The sequence below is a fragment of the Citrus sinensis genome, chromosome 7, assembly GCF_022201045.2.
Source record: "Citrus sinensis cultivar Valencia sweet orange chromosome 7, DVS_A1.0, whole genome shotgun sequence".
In the NCBI taxonomy this organism is placed as follows: Eukaryota; Viridiplantae; Streptophyta; class Magnoliopsida; order Sapindales; family Rutaceae; genus Citrus; species Citrus sinensis.
In genome coordinates, this window is record NC_068562.1 from 18,821,576 (window position 1) to 18,840,155 (window position 18,580).

Consider the following 18,580-nt stretch of genomic DNA (forward strand, 5'->3'; position numbering starts at 1 on the left):
CTCCTCAAATCGGAAATTTGACCAGGATTCAAACATTGAATCTATCACACAATGAGTTGATAAGAACAATCCCATCAACATTTTCAAACTTGAAGCATATTGAAAGTTTGGATCTCTCCTACAACCAATTGAATGGGAAAATCCCTCCTCAACTTGTGGAGTTAAATACATTGGTTGTTTTTAGTGTGGCACACAATAACTTATCGCGTAAGATCCCAGAATGGACTGCACAATTTGCAACCTTCAGCGAGAGTAGTTATGAGGGAAATCATTTTCTTTGCGGACTGCCATTGCCCATTTGTAGATCACCAGTAACTATGCCAGAGGCTTCAACTACCAATGAAGAAAATGATAATTTAATTGATATGGACAATTTCTTTATTATTTTTACAACATCTTACGTAATTGTGATATTTGGAATTGTTGTTGTTCTATATGTGAATCCTTATTGGCGACGCAGATGGTTTTATCTTGTTGAAATGTTCATAACTTCTTGTTCCTATTTTGTTATAGACAATCTTATTCCAACAAGATTTTATCATTGAAATTAATAAATAGTTTAACTAAGATCTTTTTAAGTACTAATCAGGTTTGCTTAATATATTTTTTTTTTTTGGAAATTGTAGTAGCATTGAGCATTATGTAGCTTCTAACTCCCAACCACTTTGTATTCGTCTCTACACTTAAAAAGCTGAGCATCATGTTTTGTATATCTGGATTTGAAGCAGGATGGTTCCAAACCCATATCCGTCCATTGTAATAGCTTCCCTATACTGTGCAGCATACTTAAATGAGATCACTATCTTTAATGTTAAAAAGTAGCCACTTTATACCATTCATTTAGAAACTATATTCGGAATAGTTTTACAATCATAAGAAACCCAGATGCACTTGCTAGCCTATTTTACTTTAAACAAGAACAATTATGGCGTTGTCATCATTTTCTTCACTTGCAGCATTAACACCAAATTCAGAGATAGACCCAGACATTTCGTGAAGAAAGGCATACATCTAATAAAGTTGAAGCTTGACAAAAAATTCAGTGGAAGGTCATTGCCTCGCCACAACAAAGCTCACAACAACGCTCACAACATCATTCTAGCAAAGATGAAGCAATATTCTCAAAGCTAAGGCTCTCAAATTCACCACACCAGAATTTCATATCTCCTCATCAATTTTAAAAACTAAAGATAATTAGGATTTAACATTAGGTTTTTGTATATCAGTTTCATAATTTACAAGTTAATAAAGATAAAGATATGGCAATTAATACAAATTGTGCTGAATGTTACTAAATATTTACAAGTCAATCCCACATATTTCATAATTTTATGACTGGAAAGTTTCATTAGTTTAAATTTTCAATACCTTCAAGTGGAAGATGAAGATGAACATTATGTAAGTGATTCAGATTCTATCATACACTCCCCGAATGCAACTAGAAATTAGCAAGTTAATGCCCACAGATTTACTAACTTTATGATTGGAAAGTTTCACAAAGTGTGAAACTTGAGAAATTTTGAATTCAACCTCCACAAAGGTATTTTGATTGATTTGACTTACTTTGTGATCAAGCTACAAGTATAACTTTCAATTCAAGGAGAGTAAACCAAAACTGGGAAGAAATAGTGGTAAAAATTTGCTGCTAAACATGATATGCCATGTAGTTTTGTTTTGAGGAAACTCAGAAACAGAGTTGTTATATACTACATATATTCTCCTCGACTTTGATATGAATACAAATATTAAAATATGATGACAGATATTACTTGAAGCTTAGCAAGTTTTCATTAAGAGAAGCAATCAAACCACTTATCTTATAAATTGTCAAAGTTGATCAGTTAACTAAAATGGCAATATAATACAATAAAAAGGACATATGGATACTTGGCAAGAGTTCATTGAGAAATATCACATTCAGATGATGAGTTTGTTTTTGATATCTTACTAGCTGGGGCTTTCTCCTATCTTTCTACATAAGCCTATGGAAACCAACTAGCCCCGCCCTTGCATTCACCTTCTGACCATCCAGTAGGAGCCACCTTGAGAAATTATAGCCAAAAAGGTAAATTCAAAGGAAGTTGACCATTCAAAGACTTGAGGTGAAATAATTGAAGCAAAACATGCTAATTCTTTTATTTGGAATGAGTGAATTAGTTTGTGATTACTGAAATAATTTCATTAGCCATGGAAGCACAGCAAGATATGAATTCACATGAAATTTTAAAATGAAAATATAAGATTAGAGCTCCTCAGTTTGCTTTTAAGATTAGCAAGACAGTGTTTTCTAGGTGAAAGTTGTCTGCATAAGGCATAAATTTGATTTTTAGCAATTCCAAAAGAGTTAAATCCTTGATAATCATCAAAATATTCAGATTCATTTCATCCCTTTGAACAGAGGATATAGTAATTTCACTAGGATTTATTGTCAAAGCAGGCAAATGACAACTAAGCTTTTTTAAAAAAAAACAAATCACCTATAAATAGTACACACGTATAAAGTATCCACAAAATTACTTCATTCTAGAAAGAATAATAAATTGAAAGCACAGCAAAGCTAAAAACTTATAAAAAGCATACGCATATAAAGTATCCGTAAAATTACTTCATCCTACGAAGGATTATGAATTGTTCTCACTTGTACTCCTCCTCTCTTCCATGAGGAATCTGTTTATCTTATAGAAATGGATTTAGTCAACAACGAAAACTATAATCCTTGAAATAAATTTTTTTAATGCAATTTTCTATCATTTTTCAAAATACAATTAAAAGCCAAGATCAGAATTAGGTTTCAGACAAAATAACCAAGCAAACATAAAAAAATCACAGTTTAGAGGGGTAAACTGAGTGGTCTAGAATTGTGCTGACAGCCTTACTATATTCTGATTTGCACTTCAATGTAATAGGGAATACGACAGGAAAAGAGAAAACCAACCATCATTGCAGTTGTTATTTGTTAACTCATTTTAAGAACAAAATGCCATGAGCTTTGAATATCAAATAAGTATAAATACTAGTTCTAAATTCCGCATATAATAAGTTGTTAGAAGGATAAGTTAATGGCGGAAAATAAAAGTCTATATACTGTTGTTTGGACTAGTAAAGGAGAAAGTACCTGGCAAACCACGACATAATCATCAACTAATGGACTTAACTCCCCATCTACTTGAGCATCAAATAGATGTATAACCTGCAAGATAATGGGATAAATAAAACTTAATATTAAAAAAAAATTAACAAAAGCAGCAACAGTAGCAGCAGCATCTGTTATAACAGCTATGATCATGACAAACAAGGATATACTAGAAACAAAATTTTATTTTACTAGGAAAACAATACGTTTCAGACAATATCCAGAACTACTAAGCTACCAACAATTATCATAGTCCCATATATGAGTTTTGTATGACTTAATGTAGTTGTTTAAATTATAGATGGAAATCTAATTCTCAAATTTTGACTATTCTCCACAAAGCATAGCTTATGCCACAAGAAGGCCATAGATAATTAGGGTTACAAGCGTCCGACATCTTTCAAGTGATGGATTTAATATGACAGTTTATGGTCAGTCAAGTTCCTCTACTTAACAGGATAAGCTTTCTGGGCCAGATTTCTCATCAAATGCATAGATTGCCGTGATTTCACATTACTCACATCTATACAAATATAGTTTTTTGAGGTAAACCAAGTAAAGAGGATCATAACTCAACCATAATCATAAAAAGGACCAACCAACTTAAGAGAAAATCTTAAGAGGGATCAAATGTTGAGCTATCAGCCTTGTATCCATAAGCAATATCAAGACTTCATATCACCTACTACATTGTGAGTGGCCACACAACTTTGCAGTAGTTTGACTTTCATTGGAATGTATCTCGGTAATGACTAACTCAGCTTTGATGTTGTTGGAATATTGATAGCAAAGACGAATGATAGCTTCAATTAGCTAATGCATTCTATCTAGAATTGAGGCATCCGACCCGTATCTCTTTTCACTACTAGAAAAATGGTCTTTACTGACTTTAGAATAGTGTCAGAAATTACTTTTACTGACACTTGTTAATTGTGTCAGTAATCTGGGAGTCAGAAAAATAGTGACACTTGTAAGTGGTGTCAGTGATTACTATTACTACAGTATCACCGATATTATGACACCATAGTATTAGTAGTTATTGATATTTTATTAGTGTCTATGATTACTGTTACCATGGTATCACTAGTTAATTTATTTTTTAAAAAATAAAAAATTAAATTGGATCATTGCCTATTGATTTATTTGTAAAATTAAAAGCACCACAAAATAACAAAAAGAAATTGATTTATATCACAAAATCTTTCATTTCACATTTAAATATTATTAGTATATATTACAAATTGAACTTCAATAGCCAAAATATGAGATATCCTACTCTCATAACTAAATAATCCAAATTCAATACATAAAAATTAGTCTCTGTCCCTATCTGACCAACTTCTATAAGAATTAGCCTCATCACTTCTGCTTTCACTGTGATAATTGGAGCGCCTCCGACTCCAAGTTGTTTCATGAACAATTGACGTTCATCATCATGGCTTCTGCCAGAACCACTTTTCACACGATCAGCCTCCCTTGATCTAGACCTTCTGTAATGATGCCTGCATAAGAAATTACAAAACCATAAATAACCAGAAGATTTCGAACATCAGCAGTAAATACATTAAATAACGAAATTTGATCATAGTTTGGATCATCATCCCTTGTACATAAGATTGCAATGCTACATCACCAAAGGCTTCTTGTTGAATCTAATTATTTTCTTGCCATGCTTGCAACATGGTCATTACGCCACATACTAATCATACATTTTTGAAAGTGAGTTTTAAACTCGAACAATAGACCAAAAAACCAACAGAAGAACTTTCTTTAAATATTGCATTGAAAGAACATCTTTTCATCATTCATTGCTTCTAAGAAAACCGAGTTAGGAGACTTGAAGAAAACACAAATGAAGAAAACGATACTATGAAGAAACCTCTCAAAATCATCGGTCAAACATGGAAGTTTAAACTAAAAAATTCAAATAACAGAAAGTGAATTAAATAAACAAGAGTTCATATATACCAAGTACAGTTTTTAGTGTCTATGACTAGTAATAAAAGCATACCTGTCGGCATTAGTTGAATCTATCTTGTTCCTCGTTTGTCCTTAGCGTTCTTGATTCCAGGTCCCAGATTCATCAGAATAACCAAATAAAGCAGCCATCTTTTTCACCCAATATCTCGGAGGTGGGTTATCCCAATCAGCCCATTCATAGTCTCCGCCAGGGTTGCGGAAACAGTGGATAAAATTGCAAGCCATTCCACAAGAGCATGTCTGTTAAAATATATGCCCAACGAAGATAATAAGAGTGTAAAGAAAAGAAGAAAAGAAACAAACTCATTTCATATCAAAAGCAAAATGGCAAAGAAAAAAGCAAGTGTATAAGTTAAAATTGCATATGAAACTGTAAAAGTAGCAGCAGGTGTTTGAATATATGTTAAATTTAAAATACTAAATATATCATAATGATACTTTCTAGATTTTAAGTGGACATATAAGTCAACAACATATTAAAATTTGAGGCTATTCTGATATCATTAGGCTGGTGTTTGATAGGATCAAACATTAATGAACAATTCTGTCAAAATTGCATATGAAATTGTAAAAGTAGCAGCAGGTGTTTGAATATATATTAAATTTAAAATACTAAATATATCAGAATGATACTTTCCAGATTTTAAGTGGACATATAAGTCAACAACATATTAAAATTTGAGGCTATTCCGATATCATTAGGCTGGTGTTTGATAGGATCAAAGATTAATGAACAGTTCTGTCAAAATTGCATATGAAACTGTAAAAGTAGCAGCAGGTGTTTGAATATATATTAAATTTAAAATACTACATATATCAGAATGATACTTTGCAGATTTTAAGTGGACATATAAGTCAACAACATATTAAAATTTGAGGCTATTCCAATATCATTAGGCTGGTGTTTGATATGATCAAAGATTAATGAACAGTTCTGTCAAAATTGCATATGAAACTGTAAAAGTAGCAGCAGGTGTTTGAATATATATTAAATTTAAAATACTAAATATATCAGAATGATACTTTTCAGATTTTAAGTGGACATATAAGTCAACAACATATTAAAATTTGAGGCTATTCCGATATCATTAGACTGGTGTTTGATATGATCAAAAATTAATGACCAGTTCTGTCAAAAGAAGTTACGACAGAGATAGCAGAGTTTGAAAAATCATTAAAAATAAATTACAAGTTCAATCAAAATAAAATTTTCCAGATTCGAAGTATGCAAATAGAAGTGTAGATTATCCGAATTTCAGCTTATTCTAACTCTGTTAGACTATACGTTTGCAATATCAAACATGGCACATATGTAATTTCTAATAAAATTGGACAACAACCAACCATATTGAGAAATCCATTCAAAATCAAATATAAACCCAATTCATTCCAAAATTTCCAGAATTAAAATGTTCTCATTTAAACTTAGTTTAATCAAACTTTCAAATCAATTGAAAGTCATTTAGTCAAGTTCAGAAACAACCAAGTTCACAACAACAGTCTATCAATCCTCAAATTTTCAGCATAATTTCGTGAGGGAGAATGGAGATTTTTACTTAAGAAAATTTTAGGTTTGGGTTTTCATACACACCATTAAACGAAATATATAATACATACTAAACCCATGATTGTCGATTGCCATTATTCTTTTAATGAACAAATTGCATTCAACCTAAATCCATAATCACCGATTGTAATCATTCTTTCACTTAATAAACTGAATTCCACCTATAATAAAGCTGGTTTTATTTATTTTATTAAACAATAAATTAGATTATAAGCAACAAAAACCCTAGATGACTAGATTTCCAAACAAGTGTAAGCTCTCATTTGCACTCAATAAACATCAATCAATTAATAGATAAATACTTAAACAATGAGAATAGAGAATGAGACAAAGAGTTACCACAACACTGATTCGGACTTTCAAACCTTAGCTTTGCCCAAATTCTTCACAGCACTTTATGGGTTCTTTTCAGGGATATTTTAGCTTAAGGACGACGGGTTTCAAGGTTTTGACAAAGGCGGCTTTCAAGGTAGATCATTGTTAGAGAGAGAAAGAGAGCGAGAGAGAGGGAAGGAGAGAGAAGGAAGAAAGCTTCGGCGGCCGTGAGATAGATTTTTTACTTTAACAAAAAATTTTAGGTTTTAGGTTTCACACAGAACATGAAAGATTTTTAGGTTTTAGGTTTTAAGTTATAATATTTATTTATTTATTTATTAATTTATAAGTTCAAAAATGCAATTTGTGGCCGAGTGGTATAGCGGTTAAAATAAAAAGGTTATGGCTTAGAGGTCTTCAGTTCGATTATTAGTAGATACAAAATTAAAATTTTATTTTTTTAACTACTAATACTTTAGTGTCACGAATCTGTGATATTTGATTTACTGACACCGTAGTATTAGTAATTTGTGATACTTATCTGTTAAACACGGAAAATGCCCCAAATACATGTAATTACTGATACTTTATAACAAAGTGTCAGAAGACAAGTGTCACAAAAGACCATTTTTCTAGTAGTGTTTGTAATTCATTAGTGTTTGCCAAATCTCATGCTTAAAAGCCTTGTTCTCCTACAAGAAGCTCCCAGAGAATGACTTCCTCAGCACCACATTTTGACAATTTCTAGTGCAATTTATTGGGGGGAAAGAATTTCCAAGGTGCTAACTAATAAATTTTAAAAGATTGTTACGGTGATGTCCTACAATCACATAACAATTTATCTAGGGTGAAAGGATACAGATGTACATCTTCCACTTTCAATATTAATCACTGCTTCCATAGACGTTGTGCGATAATGCAAATACTTGAACAGATGGTAGTGATAGTAGAAAAGAATTTATTGTTCCAAAATTAAAATAAGAATGCAATGTGTTAAGCAAAAGACAACGCAACATCAAATTAATTGATAAGTTTCCAATTCAACAAATTAACGAAACTTTCATGTAAAATAAAGCAAATTTCTTTTGAAAAAAATAAAATGAAATAAATCTTCAAAGACAGCACCCCATTTTGTTTATATCTCTTTTATGTTATTTCTTAAGATATTTTAGTAGGAGAGCAATAGGGGGACTTTCAACTATGCAAGAGAGCAAAAGCCTTACTTTCACTATAAAGTAGTCATCATTCTTGTTAATATGCGTTTGTAAATCAGCTCCATTTGAATCAATAGTCTGACCGACACATGGGGCACTCACATCCATCTTCAAAGTCAAATGTTGTGAGAAGGACTCATCTGATTGCTCCTGTAGGATCATCTAATTCGAGTAGCAAGGGTTGGAAAAGCATACAAAGTCACAATTATTCTTTTGAGAGAGACGAAAATGATAAATGCAATATTATCAGCAGTCAACAAGAAGAGAATGCTCGAAGAGACAGAAAGATGCAGACAATCAAGTTTGGATGCATAGTCCCAAACCTCAGTATACAGCTTATTTCTCTAAAATAGCAATCACGTGTTGATGATATGTTTTCTCAGCATCCACCTGCAAAGGCCCAAGACCAAGAAAGTAGCAATAAAACCACTAACCAATGGAAAAGGTTAAGAAAGAAATGCACTTGACAGAAACCTTGACAAGAAGAACAATTTAATACACAACAAACCCCAGTCATGAACGAATACTAGGAACGCTCAGCAACTATAATATCAGTCTGTACTTTCAATTTAAGAAGAGTTGATTTCACGTCCATTGGTTGTAGATATTGAGAGTTTACATGCTTTTACTTTTTGTTGTATTCTTTAGAATAGCATATGTTATTGTAACATTTCAAAATAGTGTTGAATTAATTCAATACTGTCAGAAAGATAGGCGTTCATAAGTAAAAGAAAGTTTCTCGAACCAAAGTGCATGTCCTTGTATTGATCAAGGGATGTAAATATATAAGAATTGCAGGATGAATTTTAATCACTTGATTAACTAACATTTGCCCCTGATTTATTTGGGTTGGAGTAAAAAGTTAGAGAATGTTGGAGGATTAACAATTAAAACACACAAAAAACACACTATTTTATTTCTTCAACAACACTCCTCACCAATTACAACTCTTATTTTTCACTCTCTACACCTTAGAGATTTTGCTGCTTCACTTGATGTTTAAACCAAAGGGGAGAGGGGGTATTTATACATGAAACAAACTAATCATAACCATTCATTTATTCAACTAATAAACAAATCCTCACCATCCATTAAAACCTACCACTCACCAACTTCACCAACCACACCTAACACACCTAACACAAATAATTCAAACCTCACCAACCATACCTACTCATGGAACCTTCCATGAGTTGGGCTTGATTTATTCATCTTGGATCAAGTTTATGATCCAACACCTCCCCTTAAACTTGATCCTGTGACACCAAGCAAACTTCTGAATCTTACAAAGTCTTCTTGCTTGAGTGGCTTAGTGAAGATATCAGCTGCTTGATCTTGTGATTTTACATACTTGATTTGCACTTCTTTTCTTGCAATACACTCTCTTATGAAATGATAACGAGTGTCTATGTGTTTACTTCGATCATGAAAGACTGAATTCTTGGATAGGGCAATTGCTGATTTGTTATCAACACAAATCTCGGTTGGCTCTTCTTGTACCAAACTCAACTCCTTCAGCAAATTTCTAAGCCAAATTGCATGACAAACACTTGATGTGGCAGCTACATATTCAGCTTCACAGGTGGATAGCGTGACAATTGGTTGCTTCTTTGACATCCATGTGAAAGCAGTATCTCCCATGAAGAACACAAATCCCGTGGTGCTCTTTCGATCATCTACATCTCCACCCCAATCGCTATCGCTATATCCAACAAGCTTGTAGTCATTAGAAAATGAGTATAGCAAGCCGAAATTAGTTGTACCTTTGATGTAGCGAAGGATTCTTTTTGCAGCTTTAAAATGGGTGGTCTTTGGATTCTCCATGTATCGGCTCACAAGTCCAACAGCATAAAGGATATCTGGTCTTGTGCATGTCAAATAACGTAGGCTTCCAACCAAACTTTTAAAGAATGTTGGATCTATATCTTCGCCTTCATCATGTTTGGATAACTTGACTCCGCATTCCACTGGCATGCTTATAGGCTTACAATCATTCATCTTGAACTTCTTGAGAATCTCCTTTGCATAGCTTTCTTGGGAGATAAATATGCCTTCTTCCTTTTGCTTGACTTCAATGCCAAGGTAATATGCCATCAATCCGATGTCAGTCATCTCGAACTCTTTGATCATTACTCTCTTGAACTCTTCAAACAAGCTTGGATTACTTCCAGTGAAGATGAGATCATCCACATACAGGCACACAATCAAAATATCTCCATCATTTTCTTTGACGTAGAGAGCATGCTCATATGGGCATTTGGTGAAGCCTTTCTCTTGAAAATACTTGTCAATTCTTCTATTCCATGCTCTTGGTGCTTGCTTTAACCCGTAAAGAGCTTTCTTCAATCTCAAAACTTTGTCTTCATGTCCTTTCACCACATAGCCTAATGGTTGTTCGATGTAAACTTCTTCTTCAAGGAATCCATTCAAGAAAGCAGACTTCACATCCATTTGAAAAATCTTCCACTTGTTCTGAGCAGCCAAAGAAATAATAAGTCTAATAGTTTCAAGTCGAGCTACAGGAGCAAATACCTCGTCATAGTCTATGCCAGCCTTTTGACTATAGCCTTTTGCAACTAGCCTCGCCTTGTGCCTTTCAATTTCTCCCTTCGCATTTCTTTTTGTTTTATACACCCATTTGACACCAATCGCCTTGTGACCTTTTGGAAGAGTAGTAAGCTCCCAAGTATCATTCTTCACAATGGCTTTGATTTCTTCATCCATTGCAATTCTCCACTTCTCATCTAGTGCAGCTTCTTGGAAGTTGACTGGCTCACAATCAGCAAAGAGGCAAAAGAGAGTAAGATTATCATGTCTCTCAGTTACCTCATAGAGATCTTGAAGACTCCTTGTACGTTCTTCTGTTCTTTCATTTAAGAAAGACGGCGGTGAATTCCCGCATGTGGTTGGTGCTGGTGAGATAGGTGGAGTGGCAGGCTCTTGTTGTTCGTCTACTTGTTTTATCTGTGTATGATCATCTTCTTCAATGGGAAAGAAGTTGAAGTCATCCACACCAGAGCCAAAATCTCATTCTCCTTCTTCATCAAAAATTACATCTCGACTGATCACGATCTTTCCGTTGTTTGGATTGTAAAGCTTGTATCCTTTGGAGTTGTTGTCGTAGCCGATGAAGATGAACTGCTCACTTTTGTCATCCATCTTGGCTCTACTTTCGTCTGGTACATGTACATGGGCAATGCTTCCGAAAACTCTTAGATGGGTGATGCCGGGTTTTCTTCCACTCCAAGCTTCTTGTGGCGTCTTGCCCCACACGCTTCTTGTTGGAGATCGATTGGATAAGTAGATTGCACATGCAACTGCTTCAGCCCAAAATTCTTTGGGTAGCCTCTTACTCTTAAGCATGCTTCTTGCCATGTCGAGGATGGTTATGTTCTTCCTTTCTGCAACACTATTTTGTTGGGGGGATCTTGGAACTGTCAAAGGGCGTCGAATTCCATTTGCTTCACAAAACTCTAAAAATTCTTTGGAAGTGAACTCTCCACCTCGATCAGATCTCATGGCTTTAATTTGGCATCCACTTTCTTTTTCAACTGCAGCTTTAAACTTCTTGAAAGCTTCAAAGACTTCTGATTTTTGCTTCAAAAAATACACCCAAGTTTTTCTTGAAAAATCATCTATAAAAAGAAGGAAGTAGTTACTTTTACCAAGGGAGTTTGGCTTGAATGGACCGCACACATCAGTATGAATGAGCTCGAGTGGCTTCTGAGCTCTTGAGTTTGACTCCTTTGGAAAGCTCTTTCTGAACTGCTTGCCAAGTAAACATCCTTCACAAAGTTGATCAGGGTGATTGATGTATGGTAAGCCTTTCACCATGTTCTTCTTAGATAGTAGCTCCAGTCCTCCAAAGTTGAGATGCCCATATCGAAGATGCCAAGTCCAGGATTGATCTTTGTGACAGGCTTTGAGACATTTTGCAACATCATTTTGAATATTTAAAGGAAACATTTTATTCTTTGACATTCTCACTTTTGTAATTAGATTTCCTTTGTCATCTCTTAGAAAAAGACTATAATCTTTTAAGTGAATATCATAGCCCTTTTCTAAAAGTTGACCTAAACTAAGAATGTTGCTTTTCATATTGGGCACATAGTAAACATTCGAAATTATTTGGTGGCTACCATCTTTTGCACGAAAAAGAATGTTACCTCTACCCTTCACTGGTACTTTTGAATCATCTCCAAAAGTGACACTACCATTCACAAATTTACTTAGTTGCACGAACATGCTTCTGTTTCCACTCATATGATTGCTAGCACCTGTGTCAAGATACCATGTATTTTCTTGACCTCCACTTGTGTCATTGCGTGCTAGTAAAAGTGTGCCATCTTCACCATTTTTCTCTTCAGCATAGTTCACTTTCTCTTCAATTCTGGTGCTTGGAGCTCTGCATTCTGAAGCATAATGCCCAAACTTTTGACAATTATAGCACTGTACTTGGGATTTGTCATACCTCGATCTTGAATTGCCTCTGCCTCGTCCTCTGGTTGAGCTTTCTCCTTTGGCATAATTGGAGTTGTTGTTGAAATTCCAACCTCGTCCATGACCACGACCTCTACCTCGTCCTCGACCTCTACCTCGGACATAGTGCCTTCTCTCGTTGTCAGAGCTTTCTTCTCTTTTCTTTGGATTGACTTCCATCTTGAGAAGTTGTTCTTCGATTCCTTGCTTCTTTTTTTGTTTTTCTTCATAGGCTTGCAACCTTCCTTGAAGTTGCTCGATCGTCATATCCTCCAGATCTCTTGTTTTTTCAATTGTCACAACAATATGATCAAACTTCGAGTCTACTGATCGAAGTATCTTTTCAATGATCCTTACCTCTTTTAACTCCTCGCCATTTCTTTTTAATTCATTGGAAACGGTCACAACTCGAGTAAAGTAGTCAGAAATTGACTCCGACGCCTTCATGTATAAGGACTCAAATTCTCCTCGTAATGTTTGGAGAGGAACCTTCTTAACTTGCTCCGCTCCTTTGTAAGAGGTCTCTAGTTTCTCCCATGCTTCTTTTGAGGAGGTTGTACCAGCAATCTTTTCAAAAGCATCTTCATCTAATGATTGAAAGATGAGATACTTTGCTTTATTCTCTTTCTTCTTCAAGTCTTTTAAATTCTCCTTCTGCGCCGCAGTTAAAGTGGCTTCATTTTCTGGCACAATAAAGCCTTTCTCCACGACATCCCATACGTCATGTGCACCCAATAGAGCCTTCATTTTAATAGTCCAATTGTCAAACTTACTTCCTTTTAATTGTGGAACTTGAAATGACATCATACCACCGTTTGCCATAACTCACAAATTGAGTGAGAATTTGGAGATTCTGAATGCACAGATGGATCCGGCACGTCGAAAAACCTTGGGAAGGACTCGAGTCAACTTTCGGTCAACGGTCAACGGTGGTCAACGGTCAACGTCGGTCAACGGTCAACACCGGCTTGGTAGTCTCGGTTCGGTCCGGATTGGTTCAGCTCGAGTTGGCTCGGTTCGACTTGATTCGGTTCAGCTCGGCTCGGCTTGGTTCAGTTCGGCTCAGCTTGGTTCAACTCGGTGAGTCGACTCAGCTTTAGGACAGAAAACTTCCGGCGGCAAGTGTGGGCGCGTCCGGTCTCGGATCGGGATGAGTTTTGCGGCGTCACGTTCCTCTCGTCGAGATCTTCGATTTGATATGCTATATGACTATATATAGCATCAAGCACTAGCTCTGATACCACTTTGTTGGAGGATTAACAATTAAAACACACAAAAAACACACTATTTTATTTCTTCAACAACACTCCTCACCAATTACAACTCTTATTTTTCACTCTCTACACCTTAGAGATTTTGCTGCTTCACTTGATGTTTAAACCAAAGGGGAGAGGGGGTATTTATACATGAAACAAACTAATCATAACCATTCATTTATTCAACTAATAAACAAATCCTCACCATCCATTAAAACCTACCACTCACCAACTTCACCAACCACACCTAACACACCTAACACAAATAATTCAAACCTCACCAACCATACCTACTCATGGAACCTTCCATGAGTTGGGCTTGATTTATTCATCTTGGATCAAGTTTATGATCCAACAGAGAATTGATCAAATTCTTCAACTAATACAAGCTTAGCACACAGAACTAAGTAAGCAACTATTTAACTTTCAAACAACAGCTAAACCTGCTATGAAAATTCAAATAAAATCATTAATAGAATGACGACAGGTCATCTTGCATCAAAAATTAAGTTTAATTTGCGATTTTTTTTTCTATAGACATGTTAGTTCATGCTATTGAAATGTTAAAAGCACTAAAAAATTATTCAATAAGTTAAAATTATGCAAACACTAGAATAAAGGACATACTAAAATGTTTCTTATTACAATTTTAATATTTCCTCTGTTTTAATATTTGCATAATTTTAATTTATTGAAAAGTTATGTCGATCAACTTTGGGTGTGAAGGTTTTAGCTTCTACAAGACTTGATTGAATATGCATAAGGAGTGTTAAAGGATGATGCATCCAACGAAAGACAGACTAGGCCAAAGTAGGAACTCAAACAAATGACACTTGGACCAACATGCAAGCATGAACGAGTAAAAGGACAAGTGCTACTTTGGCTTACTTAAAAAGCAACATGTGACTCATCTTTTGTTGGACATGCATGATATTATCACAAGACAACAGAAATCATTATGATTGTATAAAAAGTTGGCAATAGCACGAAGATAAGAGGCAGAATGCCAACACATGCATAGGCGCACACAAGAAAATATTAACTTATATACCATAGCAAAAAGTCTTTGATATGTCATCTGCTGCTGCTGTGTTTCAACTGACAACATGGCAGCACTTGCTTCTCTGCCAAGTGCCAGCACTGTAGCTTTAAGCTCAGTCAATCTTGCTTCAGCATTTCGAAGCTTCATCGCACTCTCTGCTGATATATCAGATTCCCTGATATTTGATTGGCGCCTCAATACTTCAGCTGCCTGGTAAAAATATTCAATATGAATCAAACATAATTCTCACCTAACCTCATACATCTGCATGTTTCCTCAAAGCTTACCTGGGCTTCAACTTCATGTTAGAGTTTGTCATAACGGTGAGTCAGGTGCCGAGCATCTTCCAAAGGTGCTCCATTGATTAATGTCCGTAGTGGCTCGGATACCTACATGTCCAAAAACCTGTAACATAATTAGAAAAAGAAAAGAAAGCCCAAAACGATAATTAAAAAGTTCCTCCAGTATAATCATGGAATTTGGGCATACATACATACATACATATATCCCGGGGTTATAGCTCTCAAAACTCTGTCTTTATTCACTTTCTTTATTTTCGTCTCAATTAACACAACAAAAGAAAGCTTGTGCTCTAGAATCAATTTCCCCACTTCATTTTGCTTCATCGGGTCGTTAAGACCCCTAATATTCCACACACCAAGAAAGATGGGCACGACGTCTCTGTCGTTGATGTTCGTCAAGCAGGCCACGGGATTGGCCAGAGTCTTCTTCGGCTATATATATATATATAAATATATTTTATGCAATTTTGGGTCTTAGGATGACTGGTACTAGGTTAGGGTTCTTCCTTCTGTATTTATGGTTAAAAACAGAAATAAACCTATGCAAGTATTTCAATTAGGGCTGTGAGGCTTCCAAATGCATCCTTCATTCAAATGGATTTGATTTTAGTGCAGATGGAAGCGTCTTTATCCAAAATGCTTGGAGTCCATTGAGAGAAATCAAGGCCAGTAACTTGTCCCAGGCATACATTTGCTAGTTATGTAGAAAGAGACAAGGTTTCTTCAACATTTGACCCAACAAAATTATTAAGTCATGGATGTCACTAGCAATGTTAAAACATTAAATATTTCAGAGTTGTTACTTTTAAATGGATTCTTTTATTCAATATCATAGAATTAAGTTTCCTTATGAGAAGATAATAGTCTTGGTAGTAATTTTACATATAATTTTCTAAATTTGGATCATTTTCTAGTTAGGGATGAACTAATAACCTGATCACCAAGAATCCCAAGCAAAGCTTCCCTCTCATTTTCCATCAAATCATGCGAAGTGCCAAATTGAAGAGCAGCTCTTGCAACACAAGAATTGTCACTTTGGTTCTCCGCTCCATATTTGCAACAATCTTCGGTCAACTCTCTCGCTACAATATTTGAATACAAAAATATTATACACAAAAACTAGTCAAGAAATAAAAAGAATCAAATATCATAATTAAAGCAAGAGCAAACAACCTATTTGCATTTGTTTCAAGCTTACTGCAACAAGCCCTTCAACGCCACGGACAATATTCCCGTGAAAATGCTGTGCTACATAGCATATATTCCAAATTATTGCTCAGGTAAACCATAAAAACCATCATGATCGTTCAACATACATTAAGCTCCGATTGGTAAATACCTGTAACTTCAGTCTAGAAAATACAGTTGTTTGTGCCATATTCGATAAAATTATTATTTAAAAATCATATTTAATTACAAAAAGCCACAATAAATCAATACCAAAACAGAGAGGATAGTACCTTAGCTGCCCTGGTGGAATTGTACAGATTTTGAAGTTGTTGGTGACACTCAAGTTCAGCTTCATCAACCGCAACATTTTCATTACCAAGATGCAGCAAATGCTTCAATACTGCCTATACAAATCATCAAAAATTTAATGAAAAAATGAAATTGAGAAATTTCAGTAACTAAAGGTTTAAATAATTTTTAAAGAAGAAGAAACAAACTTGCTGCTGCTTGGCGACTTGTTCTCGCAGCTTGATTGTCTGTTTCTTGATAGCTTCCATACTGTTTCTTTCAAAAGGCAACGACGGCTCAACTCTGACAGCTCATGTAATTTTAAAAAAAAAGTGTGATCGAGAAAAATAAAAAGGCATGAATAATTTTTGACAAAAAGTGAAAATCAAGGAAAGCCAGCTCTTTCCAGAAAATAAAAAAAGACAAAGCAAAAAGAAAATTATAGGTTTGAAAGGAGAAGATGATAGTGGTGTGGCCGCCAACTACTTGGATTGTATTGTTATTCTTATTCATAAGAATAACAATAACAATAAAAATAGATAACAATTCCCCTGGCTCTCTTCTCCTCACTATTTTTATGATTGACATATGGAGAATTGTTATTCTTATGTCATTAATAACCAATTTTATTTATTTTAATTCTTGAGTAATGGATTAAATTTTTTTAGCTTGAAAAGAAAATTTGACAAAAAAAATTAAATAGAGGAATTGGGCAATGATGGTATATTCGTAATTTTATTAATAATATAGGAATAAATTGTACAATGAATAATTATTTTTTAATGTGTTAGAAGGGTATAACAGTAATTACACGTTAAAATTATAATTTATGTTAAAAGAAACTATTTCCGTTAATAGATGGGGCCTAAATGTCTTTTTTAAATATTAGAGAGTTTTGTATCCCTTGTCTAAATGTTGGGGGTGTCTATGCCCTTTTCTTAGAAAATTATAAGTGTGAACAAAGCGTGTTAGACTTTTGTTGACCAAATTTGAAAGCCAAATGGCACAGCCCAGAAGCTTTTGAATAGAATAACTTACCAGAAAGCTCCATTTCTGTTTTGTTGGCTACAGTAGAAGGAAGTTGTTTTATTCTTCTTATATTTTACGCTTGCATCAGCTTAAATCACTTCTTAAACACCTGCTTTAACTGCACCGCTTCATACTGCTCCATATATGGAACGGTTATGCGGTTGTAGTCCACAGCTGAGGCCACGTGTTTGTTTGATGTGGTAGTTACGTTACGACGTTACGAGTTAGTTAAACATTCGGTGATAAGAGTATTATCAGTTATTTCAAAGGTACAAATAAGATAACCAAAGTTGATCGGTGTGAGTGGGTCGACACTCTCACTCCTTAAGAGAGATTAGGGGTTCAAGTCTCGTTCTCGTATGGAGTCACCACTTTGGCCAGCACTTTACCCCTTACGGGCCGACCCGGTGCGAGTGGGGATTAGTCTGGGTTGTGGTACGGGCTTAAAGGTGTCTCCCACAGTTGGGGCCCACTCAGGACCACCTCGTGGTTAGACAAAAAAAAGGTACATATAAGATTGGTTACAACAAACTCACTAGTTTTATAAAATTCGAGTAAGATGGAATAAAATAAAAAAGACTTTTATTTTTAGTGGTTGAATATATTTTGTATTCTCCTTTTGGGCACTGCTGTAATTGTTTGGGCGATATACTTCGACAAGACCAGCCATGCCCTGGACGAGGAGCCAGCCTTTTTACAATGGAGCAAATGAGCAGAAGTTTGGTAGTAGTTTTCCACGGGCAGGAATATTCTGCTCGTTCACGAAGACACCCTCCTCGGGACCACAACACGAGCTGGCCTCCTA

The 18,580-nt window shown here is 35.1% G+C and overlaps 1 pseudogene; it reads right to left on the bottom strand.

Annotated features, from left to right (window-relative positions):
- Positions 1 to 1,765: 1,765 nt before the first annotated feature.
- On the bottom strand, positions 1,766 to 17,239 carry LOC102619161 (SH3 domain-containing protein 1-like; annotated as a pseudogene).
- Between the last annotated feature and the right edge of the window lie 1,341 nt (positions 17,240 to 18,580).